Source organism: Xyrauchen texanus, chromosome 35 (genome assembly GCF_025860055.1).
Source record: "Xyrauchen texanus isolate HMW12.3.18 chromosome 35, RBS_HiC_50CHRs, whole genome shotgun sequence".
Lineage (NCBI taxonomy): Eukaryota > Metazoa > Chordata > Actinopteri > Cypriniformes > Catostomidae > Xyrauchen > Xyrauchen texanus.
The window spans coordinates 10,720,924-10,745,720 of NC_068310.1; the positions used below are offsets into that span (position 1 = coordinate 10,720,924).

Sequence of the window (24,797 nt, forward strand, 5' to 3'; positions counted from 1 at the left end):
GGGGTGGTGCAGACTACAGTGGTTCGGAGCAGGCTCAGGTGATGGAACAAGAAGTGCAATCTCTGCTGCTGAAGGAGGCCATAGAATGTGTTCCTCATTCAGACAGGAGTCCGGTCTTTACAGCCGGTACTTTATAGTTCCAAAAAAAAAAAAAAAAAAAAAAGGATGGGGGTTGAGGCCGATTTTAGATCTCAGAGTTTTGAACCGGCCTTTGAGGAGGTTCAGGTTCAAAATGCTTACCATTCCTGTCATCGTGAGTCAGATCAGATCCGAGGACTGGTTTGTCACGATAGATCTAAAAGACGCCTATTTTCATGTACCCATCCTTCCATGTCACAGGAGGTTCCTGAGGTTCGCTTCGGGGCGAAGCTTACCAATATCGGGTTCTTCCGTTCGGCCTAGCACTCTCTCCCGCACATTCACCAAATGTATGGATGCAGCTCCTGCTCCTCTGAGACTTCAGGGCATCCGCATACTGAATTTTATCGATGACTGGCTCATTCTGGCCCAGTCTCGAGAAATGGCGGTTCGGCATCGAGATGTCGTCCTTGGCCATATTCGAAGTTTGGGATTGAGACTCAACACAAAAGAGTGTGTTACAACCATCCCAGTGCACAACGTTTCTGGGTGTTGTGTGGGACTCTGTTACGATGCAGGCACGCATGTCTCCTGCACGTATCGAGTCCATTCTGGCGATGGTGTCCGGGTTAAAACTAGGCCAGGCCATCACTGTAAAGCAGTTTCAAAGACTGCTGGGCCTCATGGCAGCGGCATCCAACTTGATACCTTTGGGCCTTCTACACATGAGGCCCCTCCAGTGGTGGCTGAAAGCCAAGGTGTTTTCCCCCAAGGGGAATCCATTTCGTATAATCAGAGTAACGCGCAGATGTCTTCGTTCTCTGCTAATATGGAAGAAACCTTGGTTCCTGTCCCTAGGGCCAGTGTTGGGAGCGTCATGTCGCCGGAAAACCGTTTCGACAGACGCCTCCCTCACTGGCTGGGGCGCGGTCATGGACGGCCGCTTTGCCAGGGGTCTGTGGCAGGACCATCATCATTCTTGGCACATAAACTGTCTAGAGATGTTGGCTGTGTTCAGGGCTCTGAGGAGCTTCCTTCCAGACATCAAAGGTTACCATGTCCTAGTACGTTCGGACAATACATCAGTGGTAGCTTATCTGAACCGACAAGGAGGACTCAGATCAGCCCTCTGTGCAGACTGGCACATCAGATAATTCTTTGGTCCCAAGGGAAAATACTGTCTATCAGAGCATGTATATTCCGGGGTTCAGAATCAGGGAGCAGACATCCTGTCGAGGCAGGGGCTGAGGCCCGGGGAATGGAGACTTCATCCAGAGGTGGTGAAGTTGATATGGGACAAATTTGGACCATCAGAAGTGGATCTATTCGCGTCTCGAGAGACGTCCCACTGTCCACTTTGGTTCTCCCTCTCACATCCAGCCCCACTGGGGTTGGACGCCATGGTACAGGCTTGGCCGAGGCTTCGCCTGTACGCATTTCCCCGATCGCTCTGCTCCGGGAGTCCTGGAAAGGGTCCGCCAAGAGGGCATCAGTCTACTTCTGGTTGCCCCCATGTGGCCGGCCCGAGTATGGTTCTCAGACATAATTTCACTCCTGATAGCTCCGCCATGGCAGATTCCTCTGAGGAGGGATCTGTTGTCTCAGGCGGGGGCACAGTCTTCCACCCTCGTCCAGAGCTGTGGAAACTGTGGGTCTGGCCCCTGAGGGGTTCAGTACCTAAATGCTGGTCTATCAGCGGGGTGGTTGAAACCATACTTAGCTCTAGGGCTCCGTCTACTAGGAGATTATATGGCCTCAAGTGGAATGTGTTCTCCACTTGGTGTAGAGAACATGAATTAGATCCAGTTAACTGCCCGGTGGCTTCAGTTCTGGAGTTTCTTCAAGATCGTTTCTCTGTGGTCTCTCCCTTCCACACTTAAGGTGTACGTGGCTGCCATTTCGGCGTTCCATGCACCACTGAGTGATGGGCCTCTGGGGAGGCACCAGCTGGTCATTCGATTTCTCCGTGGTACATGGAGGATGAGACTGACAACCAGGTCCAGGGTTCCTGCCTGGGACCTGGCGGTGGTTCTCGAAGGGTTATCCCTGGCCCCCTTCGAACCCCTTCAGTCGGCTTAGCCCAAGGACCTGACGTTCAAGATGGCTTTTCTCTTAGCTATTACCTCTCTAAAGAGGGTGGGTGATCTTCAAGCCCTGGCAGTGACGCCAGCTTGCTTGGAGTTTGCCCCTGGCGGAGTTAAAGCCATTTTACACCCGAGACCTGGCTATGTGCCTAAGGTGCTGTCTAACACGGCACGGTCTACGGTCCTGCAGGCTTTTTATCCTCCACCTCATGTGTCGGCAGAAGAAGAGAGGCTCCATTTGCTCTGCCCTGTCAGAGCTTTGAGTGTTTACCTCGAGAGGTCCTCTTCTTGGAGGAGGTCGGACCAACTGTTAGTGTGTTTTGGGTCACCTAAGAAGGGGCTCCCTGCCTCGAAACAAACCATTAGTAATTGGATTGTTCAGGCTATTATCTCGGCCTACAAGGTGCGCAATTTGCCTTCACCTTTGGCCGTGAGGGCTCATTCAACTAGAGGCGTGGCGTCCTCTAGGGCTCTCTTATCGGGAGTACCCCTCCAGGAGATCTGTGAGGCAGCCGGTTGGGCTACCCCACACACTTTCATCAGGTTTTACAGTCTGCACCTCCCTAGTACGCCTGGCGCACGTGTGCTCTCGTCCTAGCTGAGTGCCTGAGTTCAGTTTCACCCTAGGGCAGGCCTTTTTTTCGGTGCGTGGCCTAGTGGGCATTCGTTCCCCAAAGAGTCGTTTTCAACGACGCAGTGCGAGTTCCCTCGGAGGGAACGTCTCGGGTTATGACTATAACCCTTGTTCCCTGAGAAGGGAACGAGACACTGCGTCGTCCTGCCACGCCCCTCAAGGCCTGAGAGCGGCTTGCTTCATCGCTAGGCTAATGTGTATGTGTACCGGCGTCACTTTTATGCATCCGGTTATGCCGTCACATGTTACGTCATGACGCAACACCAATCAAGATTGGAATAGTTTCATTCATAATTCAGAGGCGCACGCTAAGGAGCGTTCTCCAAAGAGTCGTTTTCAACGACGCAGTGTCTCGTTCCCTTCTCAGGGAACAAGGGTTATAGTCATAACCCGAGACGTTTTCTGTCTTGTGTTAAAACATAGTTTTGGTTGGGCATATCAACACATTGGTTATTTTTAAATGACCCAGAGGCTTTGTTTGCATCACAGCCAGGAACTATGATTTGCTACTGGCTGGATGTTTGTAGGGGAAGGGGCATTCTCATTCTAGAGTGCATTTAATTGGACAAAAATCTGTTATGTAAAAGGAGTCATCAATATTTTAATCTCTTTTTCTGAAAGAAAAAGACTCTACAAATGTGTATACCTGCTAAAAATGTATTTAGTCAAAGTTTAGGAGTACATCAAATCAATCAAATCTCTTTATTGTCACACGACCATATACACAAGTGCAACAGTGGGTTGTGTTGTGTGCAGTTCCGAGCAACCTAGCAGTCATGACAGTGACGAGACATATACCAATTTACAATAAACAACACATTTACACAACACAATGTACATATCAAATGTACACATAAATACACAACACAATAATAATATACAATGTACAGTAAACAATACACACAAAATAGAATACACGTACAATAAAAATTTAAAATAAAAAGTTTATAAAAAATATATATACAGTAGTTGTATTGTGAAGAGTATATAATTATGACAGTCCAGTGTGAGATATAATATTAATAAAGTGCAGTGCTGATATATTGATCGTGAGAGATCAAGTGTTCAAAAGTCGAATTGCTTGGGGGAATAAGCTGTCATGTAGTTGGCTGGTGTGGGTTCTGATGCTGTGATACCGCCAGCCTGATGGTAGCAGTGAGAGCAGCCCATGACTTGGGTGGCTGGAGTCTCTGATGTTCCTCCGAGCTTTTTTCACACACCGCCTGGTATATATGTCCTGGAGGGAGGGAAGCTCAGCTCCGATGATGTGTCTGGCAGTTCGCAGCACACTTTGTAGGGCTTTGCAGTTGTGGGCGGTGCTATTACCGTAAGAGGCAGTGATGCAGCCAGTCAAGATGCTCTTTACAGTGCTGGCGTAGAACCGTATGATTCATTCCAAACTTCCTCAGCCGTCTCAGGAAGAAGAGGCACTGATTACATCTGTGAGCCTTCTTCACAATGGTCTCAGTGTGGACGGACCATGTGAGTTCCTCAGTAATGTGGACACCGAGGAACTTGAAGCTGCTGACTCTCTCCACTGGTGCTCCATTAATGGTGATGGGTCTGTGTCCTCTGTCTTTCCTCCTGAAGTCCACTACAAGCTCCTTGGTCTTACTGACGTTGAGTGAGAGGTTGTCCTCCTGACAGCAACATGTCAGAGTGTGCACCTCCTCTCTGTAGACTGTTTCATCATTGTCAGTGATCAGACCTACCACTGTCGTATCGTCAACAAACTTAATGATGGCATTGGAGCTATGTGTTGTTACACGGTCATGTGTGTACAGGGAATACAGGAGTGGGCTGAGAACACAGCCCTGCAGGGCTCCAGTGTTGAGGGTAGTGATGAGGAGATGTTGCTGCCCATTCTAACCACCTGACGTCTGCCTGACAGGAAGTCCAAGATTCAGCTGCACAGCGAGCTGTTTAAGCCCAGAACCCAGAGTTTCACATCAAGCTTGGAGGGCACTATGGTGTTGAATGCTGAGCTGTAGTCTACAAACGGCATTCTCACATATGTGTTCATTTTTTCCAGGTGGGAGAGAGCAGTGTGTATTGTAGATGCAATGGCATCATCAGTGGAGCAGTTGTTGCGGTAGGCAAACTGCAATGGGTCCAATGAGGTGGGCAGCACAGAGCAGATGTAATCTCTGATTAGCATTTGCTGATGATGGGGGTCAGAGCAACTGGACGCCAGTCATTTAAACAAGTGATTTTTGATTGCTTTGGTACAGGCACAATGGTTGATGTTTTGAAGCATGTGGGGACTACAGACAAGGAGAGGGAAAGGTTGAAAATGTCCAAAAAAACACCAGCCAGTTGGTTCGCGCACACTCTGATGACGTGGCCTGGAATGGCGCCTGGACCCGCGGCTTTACGGATGTTCACCAGTCGGAAGGATCGGGTTACATCCGCAACAGAGACGGAGAGTGAACCAACCTCTGTAGCGTCAGCCACGAGTGTTCTCTCCGAGAGGGCGGTGTCATTTTCCTCGAAACAAGCTTAAAATATATTTAGCTCATCCGGGAGAGAGGCAGCAGTGTTCACGACGGAGTTTTTATTCCCTTTGTAGTCCTTGATGACGTTAATTCCCTGCCACACACTTCTAGAGTCGGTGGTGTTGAACTGTCCTTCAATTTTGTGCCTGTACTGGCGTTTGGCTGCTCTGATAGTTTTACGGAGGGCATAACTGGCTTGTTTACGCTCCTCCGTGTTCCTGGAATTAAAAGCAGAGGTCCATGCATTAAGTGCCTGTAAGAAAACCCTGGAGTTTACTTAGTAAGGATTGGTTTTCTTTGGTCCCTCTATCAATAGTTTGTCTCCATTCGTAGTTCGTCTGCATTCGTTGAGTTTGCGCCTCAAATGACAACCTTGCAAAACAAATGACAACTACACCGAGTGTATCAGTTCCTTCTCTTGTCGTTTATTGTTCAAGCACATCCTTATGTATCATTCAGTAAAGCAGTATGGGGTGGGGCTATGGCCAAATATTTTACATAAAATAGTTCCCCAGGGCCTCCAATTTTGCTGCGTGTTCAGCTCCTCCGGTGCTTTCAATGTATCCCCTCGAATCAGTATTACCCTCCTCTGGTGCTCAGCACACTGGTCCTTGTTACTGCAAGCACGGTGGTTGGGCCCAGATATTTAGTCTCTCCCAAATTAGTCGGTTTTAGGCTCTTCACTAGGACCTGTTGATTTGGAACAAATGGGTGAGTGTGTTTTTCTGTGGGCATAGGGAGAGAGAGAGAGATATCACCATTAATGCCATTCAATGTTTTGATTAGGGAATCCACGTATTCCTCGATCACCACCTCCGTGTCACCTGTGGATAAAAAGCCAGCGTGGCCTCTGACCCACGGGGGTCTGTAGGTGCTGCCATGGGATTGTGCAAGGATCACTGCTGCTGTACCTGCCGCCTCGTGCGCGTAAAGGTGGAATGTTTCACCATAGTTGGGTAAGTCTAGAGCTGGTGGGGAGCTAATGCTGCTCCGGAGATGCTTAAAATCCATGTCCATCTCGGCTGTCCACTTAATGGGTTCTTCGGCTCCCGAGAGTGTGGCTTCTCTCAGAATCTTGTCATATAGAGATCAGTTCGGTACCCAGGCTCTTTTGCAGTTCGTGACGAGATAGTCAACTTTCAGTTTAACCCATTGCAGTTTCTATTTGGATGCTTTGAAGCCAGCCTGTGCCATAACGTTGCAGACAATAGTTGAGGCAGCTATACAGGATGCAGCCTAGGGGCCGAAAACTAGAATATCATCTGCATATTGCAGCAAACAAGTCTGTGGTGGAAGCTTTGTGTCTTTCAGCGAGGCGTGCACTACAGCGGAGAATACAGCAGGCGAGTCTCGGAAACCCTGTGGCAGACCCAAGTGTACTGTCGGCCCCCGTATTTGAATGCGAACAGAGGCTGTGTGGCATGAGATACTGGTACACTGAAAAAGACAGAACACAAGTTGATTACAGTAAAATGAGTGTGATCTGCAGGTATTGAATTTATAGTTGTACACACATCAGGCACCAACTGTGAGAGTGGAATGATTAAATCATTAATCTTTCTCAGTTCTTGAGTTAGTCGCCAAGTGGCCTTCTTTACAGGATTAATTGGAGTGTTATATGGAGAGTGTATAGGTTTTAGAATACCTTTACTCAGACATTGTTGTATTATGGGACCTATACCTTCCTCCTTTTCCTTGGATAGTGGGTATTGTTTGCAGTATACCGACATGTCAGAGCGGAGTTTTGCAACAAATGGTCTGACATCAATGAGGCCTGCTTCATCTTTGTTGGCTGCCCATAGCGCCTGGTTGACATTTGGCAGTTCTGTTTTTGCTGCTGAGGATCCAGCAGAAGTGAAACTGCAGACATCACCACAACATCCTGTACACACAGACTGGGAATATACTGAGGGGGACAGCAATTGGAGAGAGTTAGAGTCAAATGTTATCTTAGCCCCAATTTTATGCATCAGATCACGACCTAATAAGCAGAATGGAGATTCTGGTCAGATTAATATCTTGTCTAGATGCTGCCATACTCTGCAGGAATGTGAGGAGGTCTTTAAAAAATATCGGCAATTTTATCGTTTGTGGTTGGTGTACTTTTGCTATTAGGGCTGTACGCAACAGCCATGTGCGCCTGTTTGTGGTCTGTCCCTTGGTCCCAGACTGGTTTAATTTTTTTATATATTATTTTTTATATACATCATACGATTCTTTCATATATTTGTAATCCCATTGTGAGTCCCCCCATCCCCCTTTTACCATAGATTTAGCTTCGCTCATGTCCTATCGCTAAATTAACCATCTCTTGGATATGGATCTAACTGCGTTTTTCCTTCTGACTAGCCGGCCAAATTACTAATTTAGGTTCAGTATTGTATCCTTGGTTATTACGAAACATCCATTGATTTGGAGTTTCGTCAGGAAGTCGATGGCTTATATCAGATCACATATCTTTATAATATTTTCAAAATGTCACAGTTTTAATTCTTCAAATATCACAGTTTACTTGATTGGGTTCAGTTGGGCCAGGTATTTCTGCTTTCCCAGCCTAGTTGGTCTCGCACTGCTCGCCTATGATCTTGAGGTTACACAGAGTCTAAAGTTACTTTAACATTCATCTACAATTTACATTATTACAGTTAACATTTTCATCAGTGGTATGCAATATTAAACATAATTACAATAGGAATTTTATGATCGTAATCACAATTTTATGGTCATGTACAGTACTATTATGTTATAATTGTGTTAATTCAAAAGTAATTCAACTTGTGTAATTTGATGAGTCACAATCGATGGTATTTTTCCCTCCGAACTTGTAATGGGTCAGTAGGTTTATTCCTTTCAAACCAGCTATCCTTTTATCATGTTCTTCATTGCATATTGGCATTGTGTCGAAAACCAGGGGCCCTCTGATCTGCAACCATGCCAATAGCAGTTTTTGATTCTATTTATCAAATGGAAATGTTATTACTTGAGTGCCAAGTTGTACTTGTATTTTATCAATTTGAACTATCGAGGTATAACTGTAACCATGCACATTTCCCATGTATGTATCAGAGCTTAAATATATTGTGGCAGGGTGGAGGGCGGGGGCCGGGTCATGATTATACACACCCGGTCCCTTATCAGGCTAATTAAGCCTCCGAGAGGGATAAAGGCCGATGGCAGACGGTGGTGCGACGAGAGAGAGATAGTTTACGGACACGTCCGTTGTGTGTGTTTGTGTCTTCTGGTTTAAGTTTATTATTAAAATATTATTTGTTTTGTCAAGCCGGTTCTCGCCTCCTCCTTTCCATTGACTTATTTATATATATATATATATATATATATATATATATATATATATATATATTGTAATCTAAAAACGTCATAACTTTACTTAATAAGATTTGCAAATGCAGAGGCAGACTATAATCTTATTTCCCTAGGACTTTATCCCATCCTCTTCCCACCTTAGTGAGGATATGTTAAACTGCACTCACAGAGCTAGAGCTCCCTTTCCAGGGGCACACTGATGCAGAGAAACCCTTTTTCAAAATTTTTAATCACGTATAGTGAACTGAAACACCACAGTATTAACGTGTTAGTAAAATAAGGTATAACCTTCTTCCTATATTCCTAATAGGGCAAAGCGTCTCTTGAAAAAGAGGTACCCTAGCACGGTGCAAAAATGGAATCTATGTTTTAATCGATTTCTCAGCAGACAGGAATATTGTCAAATAAATAGATTAACCTTACCTGTCTGGAGAAATCCCGGGCGAGCCCCCAAAACTGTAAGAAAACCCTGGAGTTTACTTAGTAAGGATTGGTTTTCTTTGGTCCCTCTATACATAGTTTGTCTCAGTCTGAATTCGTTGAGTTTGCGCCTCCGAACCTCATGAGGGAAGAGAAACAAATGACAACTACACAGAGTGTATCTGTTCCTTTTCTTGTCATTTATTGTTCAAGCACATCTTTATGTATCATTCAGTAAAGCAGTATAAGCCAATAGAATTTAGCAGAATAGTTTCTTCACCTTATATGGGTTGACCTAGTTTAACATAGTGGGCTACACAATATCGAATAGTTTCTTCCACGAAAGAGAAACTTGTAAGTAAGAGAAAAACAAGTTGTTCAGCGGAACGAACATTTTGTTCAGCAGTTAGCCTTGACAAAATACAATGTCTCGTAATATTATCTCTCACAGTGCCATATAAGTGCCATTGGCATATAGATGGCCTTAACGCTGATAGACGAGAACTAGACGAAAAACTCATGTTTTGATTTGATGGGGTCTTTAAAGCCTTTGACGTACATGAAACATTTTGTTCTAACAATTCCCATTCTCTTCTATAAAAAATACCATAACAACAAGGATGAAAATAATGTATAGATACATATAGTTATGGTATTTTGGAGTGGTGGTGGTGTAGTGGTCTAAAGCACATAACTGGTAATCTGGTAATCAGAATGTTGCTGGTTCGATCCCCACAGCCACCACCATTGTGTCCTTGAGCAAGGCACTTAGCTCCAGGTTGCTCCGGGGGGATTGTCCCTGTAATAAGGGCTCTGTAAGTCGCTTTGGATAAAAGCGTCGCCAAATGTAAATGTATTTTTTTTATCACTTGTACCAGATGTAATAAAAAATGAACTATCAATATTTCCCTTCCTTTATTTACCCCTGCAGTACAACACTTGTACACTTCACGGTGGTAAAGGACAGGAGCAGAGATTTCACCCTGTCCAACCTGAAAGCTGGAGCCAAAAACATCCTGGTGGCCACAGATGTGGCAGGCAGAGGTATCGACATCCATGATGTCTCACCATGGTCCTCAACTACGACATGGCCAAGAAAATAGAGGTCTAACAGCTCCTCAGCCTTCAACATTTGCACCTTTGCTCTCAGTTCTTGTTGTGCAGTTATTATACGGGGTTCTTGTTTCTCTCTGATCAGTATGCAACCAAAGAAACAAAACTTTGATCATGCAACAGAGATTGAAGAAAAAGGCATTAGAGAGTTTATTCTGTTAAAAGTACGTTGCTCAATCTTATTCAAATGTTTAGTGTAAATATAGATATATTTTATTTACATAGGATCAAACTTCACTGCTTTTGCCAGATTATATCCATCAGATCAGCTGAACGGGTCATGCTGGAAAGAGTGGTGTGGCAATGTCCTTCCTGAACAAAGAAGACTCGTCTGTGTTCTTCGACTTAGAACAGGCCATCTTGGAGAGCCCTATGCCCACCTGAGCTGGCGAATCATCCCAATGCCCAGCACAAGCCTGGCACCATCCTTACCAAGAAGAGGAGGAAGGATACTATCATTGCCTGGGCCAAACCACCACCTACACATGGCTCTTTTCTGTTCTTTCCCATTCCCTCAGTTTTCTATAAACATCTCCTGACTGTGCTGTTTCATGAACATTGCTTCTTTCAAAATTCTCTCATCATTTACTAACCCTCATGCCATCCCAGACGTGAATGTGTTCAGCAGATGAAAGAAAGTCAAAGATGTTTAGAAGAATATCTCAGCTCTGTAGGTCCATACAATGTAAGTGAATGGTGACACAATTTTGAAGCTCCAAAATCCACAAGGGCAACATAAAAGTTCTCCAGATGACGAAGCCCGGGAAGGAGGAGCCAATAGCGGTTGGTGGTTAAATCCATATTTCCTGAAGTGATATGATAGGTGTGGGTGAGAAACAGTTCAACATTTAAGTCCTTTTTCTTTCACTTTCACCTTTTATGTTTTGTGATTCACATTATTTGTGCATATCGCTCCCTAATGGGCAGAAAGGAGAAATAATGATAAAAAAATGACTTAAATATTGATCTGTTTCTCACCCACACCATATCATATCTGAATATATGGATTTAACCACTGGAGTCAAATGGATTACTTTTATGCTCCCTTTATGTGGAATTTGGAGCTTCAAATGTTTGGCACCCATTCACTTGCATTGTATGGCCCTACAGAGCTGAAATATTCTTCTAAAAATCTTTGTTTGTGTTCTGCAGAAGAAATAAAATCATACACATCTGGGACACCAGTAGGGTGAGTAAATAATGAGAGAATTAACATTTTTGGGTGAAATATCCCTTCAAGGGTCCTGATAAAAAACTCCCAGAAAACCATATTGCCGTTTCTAGACAGATAGACAAACCATTGACTTCTTCTTTTTTTTTTTTTTTTACTGTCCATTAGTGTTTGTGACTTTTAAATTGTGTGAAAATATCAATTCAATGTTCAATGTAGATTCCTTTTCAGTGAGAGGTTGAGGAAAAATTATAGCTTGATAGTCTTGTAATACAAAACATGTCACATGTTTGGGAACATGCAGATATGAAAATAAAAAAACACTAGGCGTAAAACTGCAAGCAAAGATCAAACAAGGCACGACTTAAAGTACATAAAAAAGTACATAAAATGTTTTTATTTTATTATAACTAGTGGCATTTTATTTCAGTAGAAAGCATATACAGCATCAGGCAAATTCATGTTGTCTTGTCAGAAAGATGAAATGCAAGAGAGAGTGTACCTACATCATGCCTGAGGAAAACAATTCACTGTCCTTGGGATTATTGTACTACCAAGTGCATTTATTGCGTTACAAAGCAGATATCGAAAAAGAAAAAAATAGTGCAATATATTTTTCTCTACTTTCACAGAAGAGGAAGTGATAATGTTCTAAGGCATTTTCTTTCCATGTTTGTATTGCATACAGAATAGAATACAAAGGACTCAAATTATACCCATTGTAAATATTGTGCTTCTTATACCTCAGAAAACAAGAAAAATATTTTTTATGGTTACTGTATTGGTCCACTAGAAAACAATGTGATGCCATAACAGATAAGGAACAAAACATAAAATGTTGCATGTACATTGGCATGTATTAAGACATGAAAATCTTAATTTATAGTTTATGCTTTAACAGGACCTCATTTCACATATTGGCAATACTCATTACATTTTGCACTGTGAATCTTACACATGTCTTTTCAAAATAATATATCAAGGTTATTTCAGGTCAAATTCAAGTTAAGCTCTATCCACAGTACCTGAGGTATGTTGTCTCAGACCACAGACAATGGCAAGAGGGAAAAAAATGCAACTGGTAGCCGCATACACTTCCATTGTAAATTCAGCATTGTCTGAATGAAGCATTTTTGTTTGTTGCTGTGGAAAGAGCTTAAAGGGATAGTTCACCCAAAAAAGAAAATTCTACTATCATTTACTCACCTTCATGCCAACCCAGATGTGTATGAATTTCTTCTGCTGAACACGAATTACAACCCCAATTCCAAAAAAGTTTGGACAGTATGAAAAATGCTAATAAAAACAAAAAGGAGTGATTTGTAAATTATGCTTTATCCTTTGCTATATTGAAAACACTAAAACTACACATTATATAATGTTTTACCTTGTGAATTTCATTGTTTTTTGAAAATGTACAGTAATTTCAAATCAGATGATTGCATCACGCTTCAAAAAAGTTGGGTCAGTCAAGTGTTTACCACTGTGACACATCACCATTTCTTCTAATAACACTTATTAAGTATTTGGGCATTGAAGATACAAGTTTAAGTTAAGAAAGTGGAATTTCCCTTATTAATGTATTATGTAGGTCTTCAGCTGCACAATTGTACAGGGTCTTCATTGCTGTATGGTGTGCTTCATTCTCAGTTGGAGATGATCAGGACTGCAGGCAGGCCAATCTAGTACCCGCACTCTCTGCTTACACAGTCATGCATTTGTAATCCGGACAGTATGTGGTTTGAAGTTGTCCTGCTGGAAAATGCAGGGATGTCCTTGGAAAAGATGTGCTGGATGGCAGTATATGATGCTCCAAAATCTTTAAATATCTGTGTGCATTCATGGTGTTCTCACAGATGTGTGAATTACCCATGCCATGGGCACTGACAATCCCCCTGGCCCATACAGACACTGGCCTTTGGAACTGATGCTAATAACAGCTTGGATGGTCCTTCTCTTTGGCCCGGAGAACAAAACGGCTGTTTTTTTTTAAATTGACTCTTTGGACCAAAAATCACAGTTCCACTAATCTACTTTCCATCTATGATGAGACAGAGCCCAGAGAAGTCAGCAGTGCTTCTGGACAGTGTTGATGTAGGGCTTCTGCTTTGCATAGTAAAGACTTAACTTGCATCTGTGGATGCAGCGGTGAATGGTGTTGACTAACAAAGGTTTACTAAAGTAATCCCAAACCCATGTTCATGATATCCATCACAGATGAATGATGTTTTTTAAGATGGTGATGTCTGAGGGATCAGAGACCACGCACATTCAGAAGTGGTTTTGTTCTTGCCCTTTATACACCAATATTTGACCAGATTCCTTGAATCTTTTAACTATATTGTGCACTTTAGAGGGTAAAATGCCCCAAATCCTTCCAATTTGTCTTTGGGTATCATTGTTCTCAAAGTGCTGGATTATTTGCTGAAAAATCTGTTGGCAAATTGACAGGTCTTGAATGATCCCTGATCTTTCAAGAGGACTAAGCTGTTTTTGGAGGCTCCTTATATACTATGACATAATTGCCTCACCTGTTTAACATTTCGGTTTCACATCACCTTGTTATTTTAACTCGTCAAATTTTTATTAGTCTTAAATTGCCCATCTGAACTTTTTGGAGTGTGTTGCAATAACCTGATTTGAAATTACTGTACATTTTTAAAATCAATTAAATACAATTAAATTCATATAACTTTATATAATGTGTAGTTGTGGTGTTTTCAATATAGCAAAGTGTGAATATAATTTACAAATCACTCCTTTATGTTTTATTAGCCTTTTTCATACTGTCCCAACCTTTTCGGAATTGGGGTTGTAAGATTTTTAGAAGAATATTTCAGCTCGGTAGGTCCATACAAAGCAAATTAATGGGTGCCAAAATGTTGATGCTCCAAAAAGCACATGAAGGCATCATAAAAGTAATTCACCCACGTCTTTTTATAGGTGTGGGTGATTAAATCACTGGAGTCATCTGGAGAATTTTTATGTTGCTCTTATGTGGATTTTGGAGCTTCAAAATTTTGGCACATATTCACTTGCATTGTATGAACCTACAGAGGAGAGATATTCTTCTAAAAATCTTTGTATGTGTTCTACAGAAGAAAGAAAGTCATACACATCTGGGATGGCATAAGGGTGAGTAAATGATGAAAGAACTTTCATTTTTGGGTGAAGTAATCCTTTAAGATTAAAAGAAGCTTGTATAGTGCAATTTCACGCTTTTTGGTGTGGAGTACTATTTTTAGTCTTGATAAATAATATTTAATGCATTGATTGAATTATAATCTATGTCCAAAAGTTGTCAAAAAGAAAAACAAAACTGTGGAGGTATTGAAGCCCATGAGTTTGTAAATGAGTATTTTAAATAAAAAGGATTTGTTCCACAGGAGCCCCTTGTCTGTGCTCAGTATAAAAGATACTAACTATAATAATAGTTACAAACAACAAGAACCAATGCAATACTAAAATAGAGCAGACACAATAGAAAGAAACAATTAGATCTCATGCAACACTTGCATAGAATTTTTTTTTCAGTCATGCTTTGATTTTCTTTTTTCTTTTTTAAAAAATCTAGAACAATAGATTAAAGTGAGACATGTTGATAGCAAATAAAGATGGACTTGTTACCCTGACTTCCAAATCCCAGAACATGTTAATATTTTATGAACCTCTAAATGGCCTATGTGAGGTTTTGCTTCAAGAACCATGCTCTAAAAACAATGTCCATTTCTATGACACACAATAAACATCCATTTAAACTTGCATGAGAAAGCCAAGAGCTGGAAAGATACAGTGACTTGTCTAATGACCTGAGATCAACACATGTCGTGGGTTGTTAACAGGCAGTCGTGTAATTTCTTAGATTTGACATGGACTCATACTCTACGCAACAACATGAACGCAAATGGTTCAATACATGCAAGCTCAATTTTATAGGCCAAAGCGTTCCAAAATAGTTAGAAATGCAACTGATAAAGCAACTCATGTGTTTTCACATGCATTCTCATTGTTGTCACAAGGTGCGCTATAAGCAGGTAGCATATTAGCATAAACTCTTCTTCTACAGCTACTGTGATGGTGTACCGTTGCTAAACAAGTTAGTTCAAGCAAGTTAAACTGTCAACATGTTTATAGCTAGCTACCTGAATAATAATATCGAGTTAAATGGCACAGACATTTTAATGTAACTCTGGCCACCTCCACACTAACAGTTTAAGTTTAAAAACTCTTTGTTCAGTTTCCTAATATCACCGTTTTTTGAAGTATGTGGTAATTCAGAGCATTTTCAAAAAGACCCAGTTTTGGTTGAGGACAATGCTGTTCTAGTGTGGATGAGAGGCATAAACAGCAAAACCATTTATTTTTCAAATATATATGGGCTGATCGATGCTAAAGTATCGATACTTCTGATACTGATGTGGTATCAAGAATATCGATCCTCACAAAATATTGATTCTGAAGTGATCTTATTATTTAGATAACACGAATATTAATGCATCTCATAAGCTTCCAAGTAGAAAAAAAAGTATCATATTAGCGAATTGTTGCATGGCACCGGAACAATTTTTTGTTCCGCTCATCTTGATGCACAAAAATGCTAAAATACACCAGCAGTCAGACAGCGCTCACTCTTTCAGTCACAGCGCTCGTTCAAAGAGAGCAGTGTTTTGTTTCTGTCAGTGTAATGACAGAAAAACAGCATTTGGAGTTATTCACACCAAGAAATGACAAACCTAGACATGACATGTTTTATAATGGGCTTGTGTGACCATTTATACAGGCTAATTTAAATTCAGATGTATTAAAACATTAATTAATGAGGATTACATATCATTATCAATGATACCCTTATGAAAACTACCCATGGATTTACTGTAGTAATATTGTATTAACCATGACTAGTAACCACGACTGTAGTAACCATGTTTTTTTGGCTGTAACCAAGGTTTTGAAACAATTAACCATGGTTTAGAAACAGCATTACTGTAGTATCATATTGTAACTTGATTTTAGTAATAGTAACCATGTAATAATATCTATGGTTATGTAAAACAGTTAAAGGATGGGCAAGGAGGAGGCGAGAACCGGCTTGTCAATATAAATAATAATTTAATGAAAACTCAAAAACACATAAACAAACACACATGACGGACATGCCCGTAATTCTCTCTCTCTCTCGAACAATCGTCACCGGCCGCCTTTATCCCTCGCGCGCCTCATCAGGCCGATTGGGGACCGGGCGCACGATATTCCGACCCGGCCCGCCCCCTCCGCTCCACATTCCTCCCGGCGTTATCTCAGGCCGGGGTGCCACCGGCATGAAGTACACCCCCCATCCCTGGGGCGGGGTGTATTTCGCATCCCGCGTGGTCATCCCCGCCTTCCTCGCCCTGGGAGGAGACAGGAGGGGAAAACAACAACAAATAGGCGAGGGAAAAGGCCAAAACGGTGCGAAAGGGAGAGAGAGAGGAGAGAAAGAAAAAGCTCACTCACCGGTTCTCTGATGTACCGTCGCGTGGTCCTCGAACACTCCTCCACACTCAGGCGGACGACAGCCGATCCACCCCTGGGCGAACCGGAGTGAAACCGTCGACCCCCAGCGGGCAGAACGCGCCTCCGCTTTTCTGGCGGCAAATGGGGACACTCCTCCGCCCCTGGCAGTGGCTCTACCGCTCCGGGCGGTCGGAGAGTTTCTTCCCTTCTCCCCTCGCGGACGGCGGTCTTCCCTCGACCCCTCCGCGTCTCTGGGGATGGCAGGGCACTCCTCCGCCCCCGGCAGCGGCTCCCTCGCTCCAGGCGGTCGGGGTATCCAGTCCCCACTTGCCCCGCGGACGACGGCCGTACCCTGCATCCGGGCGGTCGGGCTACTCCGTCACCTGGCAGATGGCAGCGGCGCTCCCCTGGGTGGACGGCAGTGTCGAGGACTCTGCGACGGCCATCCCTCCTCCTTCCCGGCTTTCGGCACCAATGTAAAACAGTTAAAGGATGGTCAAGGAGGAGGCGAGAACCGGCTTGTCAACATAAATAATATTTTAATGTAAACTTAAACCAAAAGCACAAACATAAACACACATGACGGACATGCCCATAATTCTCTCTCTCTCGAACAATCGTCACCGGCCGCCTTTATCCCTCGCGCGCCTCATCAGGCCGATTGGGGACCGGGCGCGCGATATTCCGACCCGGCCCCGCCCCCCTCCGCTCCACATTCCTCCCGGCGTTATCTCAGGCCGGGGTGCCACCGGCATGACTTACACCTATCCCTGGGGCGGGGTGTATCTCGCGTGGTCATCCCCGCCTTCCTTGCCCTGGGAGGAGACAGAAGGGGACAAACAACAAAAAAATAGGTGAGGGAAAAGGCCAACACGGTTCGAAGGGAGAGAGAGAGGAGAGAGAGAAAAAGCTCACTCACCGGTTCTCTGATGTACCGTCGCGTGGTCCTCGAACACTCCTCCACACTCAGGCGGACGACAGCCGCTCCACCCCCGGGCGAACCGGAGTGAAATCGTCGACCCCCAGTGGGCAGAACGCACCTACGCTTTTCTGGCGGCAAATGGGGACACTCCTCCGCCCCTGGCAGCGGCTCTACCGCTCCGGGCGGTCGGAGAGTTTCTTCCCTCCTCCCCTCGCGGACGGCGGTCTTCCCTCGACCCCTCCGCATCTCTGGGGACGGCAGGGCACTCCTCCACCCCCGGCAGCGGCTCCCTCGCTCCAGGCAGTCGGGGTATCCAGTCCCCACTTGCCCCACGGACGACGGGCGTACCCCGCATCCGGGCGGTCGGGCTACTCCGTCACCCGGCAGATGGCAGCGGCGCTCCCCTGGGTGGACGGCAGTGTCGGGGACTCTGCGACGGCCATCCCTCCTCCTTCCCGGGTTTCGGCACCAATGTAAAACAGTTAAAGGATGGGCAAGGAGGAGGCGAGAACCGGCTTGTCAATATAAATAATAATTTAATGAAAACTCAAAAACACATAAACAAACACACATGACGGACATGCCCGTAATTCTCTCTCTCTCTCGAACAATCGTCACCGGCCGCCTTTATCCCTCGCGCGCCTCATCAGGCCGATTGGGGACCAGGTGCGCGATATTCCGACCCGGCCCCCCCCCTCTGCTCCACAGGTTAATTTTGTGGTTATATATGTTGCTTATACTTACTAAGTGTCACGAATTGCAGACAACGAAGGCAGACGAAGGTTGAGGATCCAAATGCAGTCCTTTTATTATTATTACAAACACAAAGGAAAACCCACAATGGGGAAATAAACTTGAACAGAGAACTTCGGGCAGGGAAACACACACCAGGCTAACAACATTCATGAACATACAAACAACGACTGACAGAGACTGAACAAACAGACAGGGTTTAAATACAAGAATGTGGGACAAAGGGCCCAATGAACAAACAGGACTCAAACAAGATAACAAGGTGATCGACAGAAATCAAAGGCAAACAAATGAGGGCAGGTGCAAACAATGAACGAAAGCTAACAAGGAGACAGTGGAGCTACAAAAGGGCCAAAAGTGAAAACTAAGGAGTACAAAAGTGACAAAAATGGTAAACAAAAGGGCAACGGTGGAACAAGACAGGGTATACATAACACTAAGTTTTAAAAGGTATACAAAGCAGCCAAATAATTTTCTGCTTAGGCCTATAAATATATAAAAAACGTAAGTATTAATTTAAGTTAATAATTTTATCCAAAGAATTAGTAAAAATAAAATGTATTAGAGGTATCTGTATTGGCATCGATATCGGCGATACAGGTTTAAAAGTACTTGGTATCGGATCGAAAAGAAAATAAGTGGCATCACCCAACCATATTTTCAAATGAAAACGCATTAGTGGACTCTATCGCCCCCTTTAGTACTGAAGTTTGTTATTGCCATAGTAACACAAGAACACACATCAAGTATGTACAATGTGACTGCATTGGCAATGTGCTGGCCAAGCATTAACGTCTGTGTTTGCGTACTTGTGTAGAGTAAGTTTTTGGCCTTAGCCGAATAGTTTACCAACACATTCCAATTGCACAGTCCCGTTGAACACACAAATGTACACTCTTGCATTGCTGTGGTGGCAACAAACCTTGGAGGGCAATAGAGTTACCTTAAGATGTTTGCGATATTAAAACGCATGTGTTATTATTCAGGTAGCTAGCTAGCTATAAACATCTGTTTATGGTTAACAGTTTAACTAACTTTAACAATCTTGATCAGCATAGTAGAGGAGTTTATGCTGATGCACACTATTGCGTCCCTTGCAGCAATGCTGAGAATGCAACACATCTTGCATTATGAGTAACACTGTGAAACATTTCATAAAGCTACAATGCGCAAAATGACTGTTCATTTCACATATTGCATAGAATATGTTTCAGCCTTATGCTGCGTTCACATTATGTAAGAATTACTTTTATTATTCTCTGACATTATTTCTTCTACAGCAACACTTATAATGCTGAAATGGCTTTGTTGTTGATAACAGCAAAATATTTATCACTACAGTAATTCATTAATTCACCTCTATATGTTCTTGCTAAATGTTATAGTGACAATGAAATCACTTCAGGTAACAATGGCATAGTAAAACTGCATATCAAACAGAATTACAGTATGTATTCACTACCTTTAACTGTTTAGGCCTCTGCCATAATCGATCTTTTCACCCTCACGACTGTTAAGTCCCGACTGTCAAGTCAGGGCTTTCATAGTATTCCAATAGAATTTGTAATTACAAGTTTAACGAAAACGTGAGCGCTTTTTACAAGTTGGAATCTCGTAATGGTGGTATTTACGACATTAAGTGAACGCAACATTTGCATTCACTGAGTCAATGTAACGTAGTGGCCACTAGTAGCTGCTGTTTCCCATGTTTGGCCTAGTACAACATTGGCCACATAAATGGCTGATTCTTCAGATTAGGCCTCATTTTGGTCTATAAGAAAAGCCTTTACAATCTGAAATAAGGGGTTACGTTTCTAAAAGTGCATTCTTGGAGTGTATGAATCCAATACAATCAATGCAACACAATCAATTAAGGGACAGTCAATTTGGCACAATCCCTCTGGAGGACAATTCATTAGTTCTGAGGACTAGAGGTGTTAAGGCATGCAACTATACATTCACTCAAGTCTCTGTGCATATTTTTAAGGAACTGTGTAGTCTATGTGATACAATTAAGTAAACGTCCTATATATAAACATTGATTCATTTGGAAAGATTATTTCTTAAGAAAAATAAGGATTTCTCTTGTTGGCAGGCAATGTTGACTAATGTTCTAAAATCTATTAATTACAAGTTTATTAGTCTGAGGATCCAAATCAATAACTACAGCGCTATGTGAGAGTGTACTGCAACTTTATGTGACTACATCACCATATAACAACTGACATTACATATACAGTATTTCAATGCATCTCACATCCCCAGACTGAGTGAGAGTAATCCTTACTTGTATCCTGTAAACATAGCAACATTTGTTAAAAACAAGTTACAGATCTTTAATTACAAAGTAAATTATCCAGGATCTGGTCAATTTCCATTTGATGTATATACACTAGTTATTATTAAATTTGTTTCCATTATCCTGTTGCAGATTTAAATTTGAAATAAAACTACAAGAGTAGATTTTTCAAATAGTCCTAAATAATTATATTCGAAACATGCAGTGGTAAAGATATACATGTAAATATTAAGGCCAGTTTGAATTGTCCTACAATGGATAAAACTTAGCCTAAGCTGCTACAGGTCACATCCAAGTCTAGAAGTCATGGTAATAACAAACAGGGAAATTTTTTTCTTGGATTTACTCGGAACACAACCCAGTGTTGAACGTATCGCCAAAGCAAGGTGTGACGCTATGTTCTTTTAAGTAGCCCCTGGTTACTGCCCCTTGTGCGAAGAAGAAAGAAGATCGCTTACTTGTTTAAGACACAATTTCAGCTCAGTAGAGGCGAAGTCCATATGAGGCAAGATGGTTAACTTAGCAGTTGGGTTGCCAACTGTCACGTATTAGCCAGGAAGTCCCACATTTTGGCCAAAATGAAGACGACCCTTGCGAGACCCCATTGCCATGTACTTAAGGGGTGATACGCCTGAGGGGCAAATGCAGAACGGACAGCGAAACGTCCTGCATTGAAGGCATAGTGTCCTATATTGAAGTGCCAAATTGCTTAAGGTGAACCACAAGCCCACAAACCCTGGTATGATGTTGAAACTTCCCATATTAAAAAAAATGCTATTCAGTGGCCAGCTATTTTGTAGCATGCAAGTACAGCTCCTATCTGCTTGAATGGGCAAAGAAAATAAAAGCTGACAACATTGGTATCACTACATTTGCTTCTTTAGCTCAAATTCATCCTAATGTGCAGGCATGTTCTAGAGCAAAATGACCAGGCAACCTTTGCCAAACACAAGACTGCCTGTTTTAACTGAAAGGTGGTACTTCCTTTCTTACAGCAGTCATTGGAAAGCATTGTGATTTTTTCCATTCATTTTTCTACAAGTGGTCAGTCTCCTACTCCTCTGTAGGAGAAAAACTGACTCTGGCAAAGGTCAAACAACAGATGACTCGCAAATGTGTCAAATAAATGAACCTCAACCAACTTTCCATGCATGTCTGTTTACAGATGCATTCATCTACCTGTATCATTTGGTCACTGTCACGGTATTTAAATCCTATGTCTCTTCCTTGTCTCGTGCCTTGTTCATATTGTGTGTGTGTGTGCGTGAATGTGTGGGCGTGTTGCTTGTTACCGTGATTACCGCTCTGACGCAATCACTCCTCTTACCAGCTGTTACTCATTCCCATTCCCTTTAAATTCTCACCACTCTCTCATCTCCTTGTCAGATCGTTGTTTGTGATGTCCAGTGTTGTTCTCCACTCTGAAGTTCCAGTCCAGTTCTCTCGTTGTTCCTGTTTCATGTTCTGTTGCTGTTTCCCGGATTCGTCGTGTCCGTTCTACACTTCTCATTGGATTGTCACAGGATTGTTCTAGGCACATCACTTTCTCTCATTTTCTTGGATCGATTGCTCCTGTCTGCTTTCCTGCCTGCTGTGTTTGTTTGCGTCAAGGCTGTAGGCTCTAGCCTCGTATTGGCTTAGTATTTCTCTGTGTTTTGAACCATCTTCCTAGCCAGCTTTAGGCTTTTCAGCCACCACCACCAGGCCGGCCCCAGGCTTTCAGTCACTACCACCAGGCCGGGTTCAGGCTTCCAGCCATCACCACCAGGCCGGCTTCAGGCTTTCAGCCACTACCATCTGGCCGGTTCCAGGCTTCCAGCTTCCAGGGTTAGTGAACATGGCTCCCCCAAAGTTGAGGAACACAGAGGAGGAATATGCAACCATCATTCATGTAAATGAACTGTTACAACAGCAAAAAGATATGTTCATGGCTCTGTTACAGCAGCAGCGGGAAATGTTCAAAGATTTTGTTAAAATTATTATGGACTCAGTGAACACCAGAATGGATAACGTTTCCAAAGAATTACAAGAGCTAAAAGCAAGTTTACAATACACACAGAAGGATGTAGATGAACTTAAAGTCACTCAAGCTAAACAGTCTGAGCATGGAAAAATCACAGAAACTGATATAGTGAAAATCTGTGAGAGTCTACAAGTTATGTGTGAAAAACAAGAACATCTTGAAAGTCAATCAAGGAGAAATAATATTGTGATTGATGGAGTTCCTGAATCCACTGGCGAATCCTGGGCAGACTCTGAAGAAAAAGTGAAGGACATTTTTAAGCAAAAACTACAACTACAAAGAGACATGGAGATGGAGCGTGTACACCGAATAGGAAAGTCTGAAGCTGCTAGAAATAGACCGAGATCTATGGTTGTTAAATTTCTGAACTTCAAGGACAAAGCTGCTGTCATGCAAAGAGCAAAGAACCTCAAGGGCACAAAAATTTTCATCAATGACGACTACACGGATGCTGTGCGGCTAAAAAGAAAGGAATTGATGCCAAAGTTAAAAGAAGCACGTGACAAAGGTGACATTGCCTACCTTAGATACGACAAACTCATCATCCATTCCCGCACTAGCACCCCTGAGTAATCTCTGCGCAACTCTGAAGGTATGATAACGCATAAAACTCATGTACTCATTACCAAGAAAAGGCTTAAGACTAGCACATATTAATATAAACAGTCTCAGGAATAAAATCAATGAAGTTGCTGAACTGCTAAATGAGTATAAAATACACATTCTTGCTATCTCAGAGACCCACTTGGACTCCTCCTTTGATGACACAGAACTATTTATTGAAGGTTACAACATATACAGAAATGACAGAAATGGTTTCGGTGGTGGAGTTGCTTTTTATATTCAGAATCACTTACCAGTAAAAATAAGAACTGATTTAATGAGTTTCAACATCGAAATATTATGGTTGCAAATGCATCTACCTCATCGAAAGTCGATACTTCTGTGTTGCTGTTACCGGTCACCAAGTGCCAATTGTGAATATCTTGACACTATCTGTAAAATGTTGGATATAAATACTAATGTAAGTCAGGACATATATTTCATGGGTGACTTAAACATTGACTGGTTTTCTAAAGACTGTCACTTGAAAAGAAAACTGTTAACTACTGCAAATGCATGTGGACTTAGTCAACTGATAAATAAGCCCACAAGAACATGTTTCAAGAGCGATGGCTCCAGAACATCTACTTGTATAGATCATATTTTTACAAACCGTCCTGAACTGTGTAAAAAGGTACTGTCTATTCCCACTGGTAGCAGTGATCATAATTTGATCATTTCTGCGTTAACAACCAAGTTGAGTGGATCTGGAACTGCAGTCTTTTTTAAAAGATCTTATAAATTGTTTAAAAATGACAAGTTTATTGAAGATGTTCAAGCTATATGTTGGTCTGATGTGTTGGCTGCTAGTAATCCAGAAATTGCTCTCTTTAAATTTAACAATCTATTCTTGTCACTGATTGAGAAACATGCGCCTTTAAAGAAGTTTACTGTCAGGAACAACGTCACACCTTGGTTGGATGATGAACTGAAAAATTCTATGAAAATAAGAGATCAAATGAAAAGAACAGCAGTTACTACAGGAAATAAATGTGATTGGGACCTATATCGTAAAATGAGAAATTCTGTTACTAAACTTAATAAAAAGAAGAAGAAAATCTATTTTGATAATCATGTTAAAAATATAGGTAATGATAATAGGAAGTTATGGAATGTTTTAAATCAATTGACTGGAAAGAAAAATAAAATAAATCCATCTTTTTTGGAAACAGGGATAAATTTATAATTAAGCCAATAGATATTGCAAATTATCTTAATGATTATTTTATAAGAAAATTAGATAAACTAAGAGAAAATATGCCTAATCTAAGTAATGACATATCTTACCTATTAATAAGAAATGAATTAATGAAAAATAAAAATTTAAGGTTTAAATTAGAAAGTGTAAATATAGATCAAGTAAAGAATCTTTTAAAATCTTGCAA

The 24,797-nt window shown here is 42.2% G+C and overlaps 1 pseudogene; it reads left to right on the forward strand.

The window, feature by feature from the left end:
- LOC127628529 (probable ATP-dependent RNA helicase DDX23) overlaps positions 1-23,382 on the forward strand; it is a 30,532-nt pseudogene extending 7,150 nt beyond the window's left edge.
- The last annotated feature ends 1,415 nt before the right edge of the window (positions 23,383-24,797 follow it).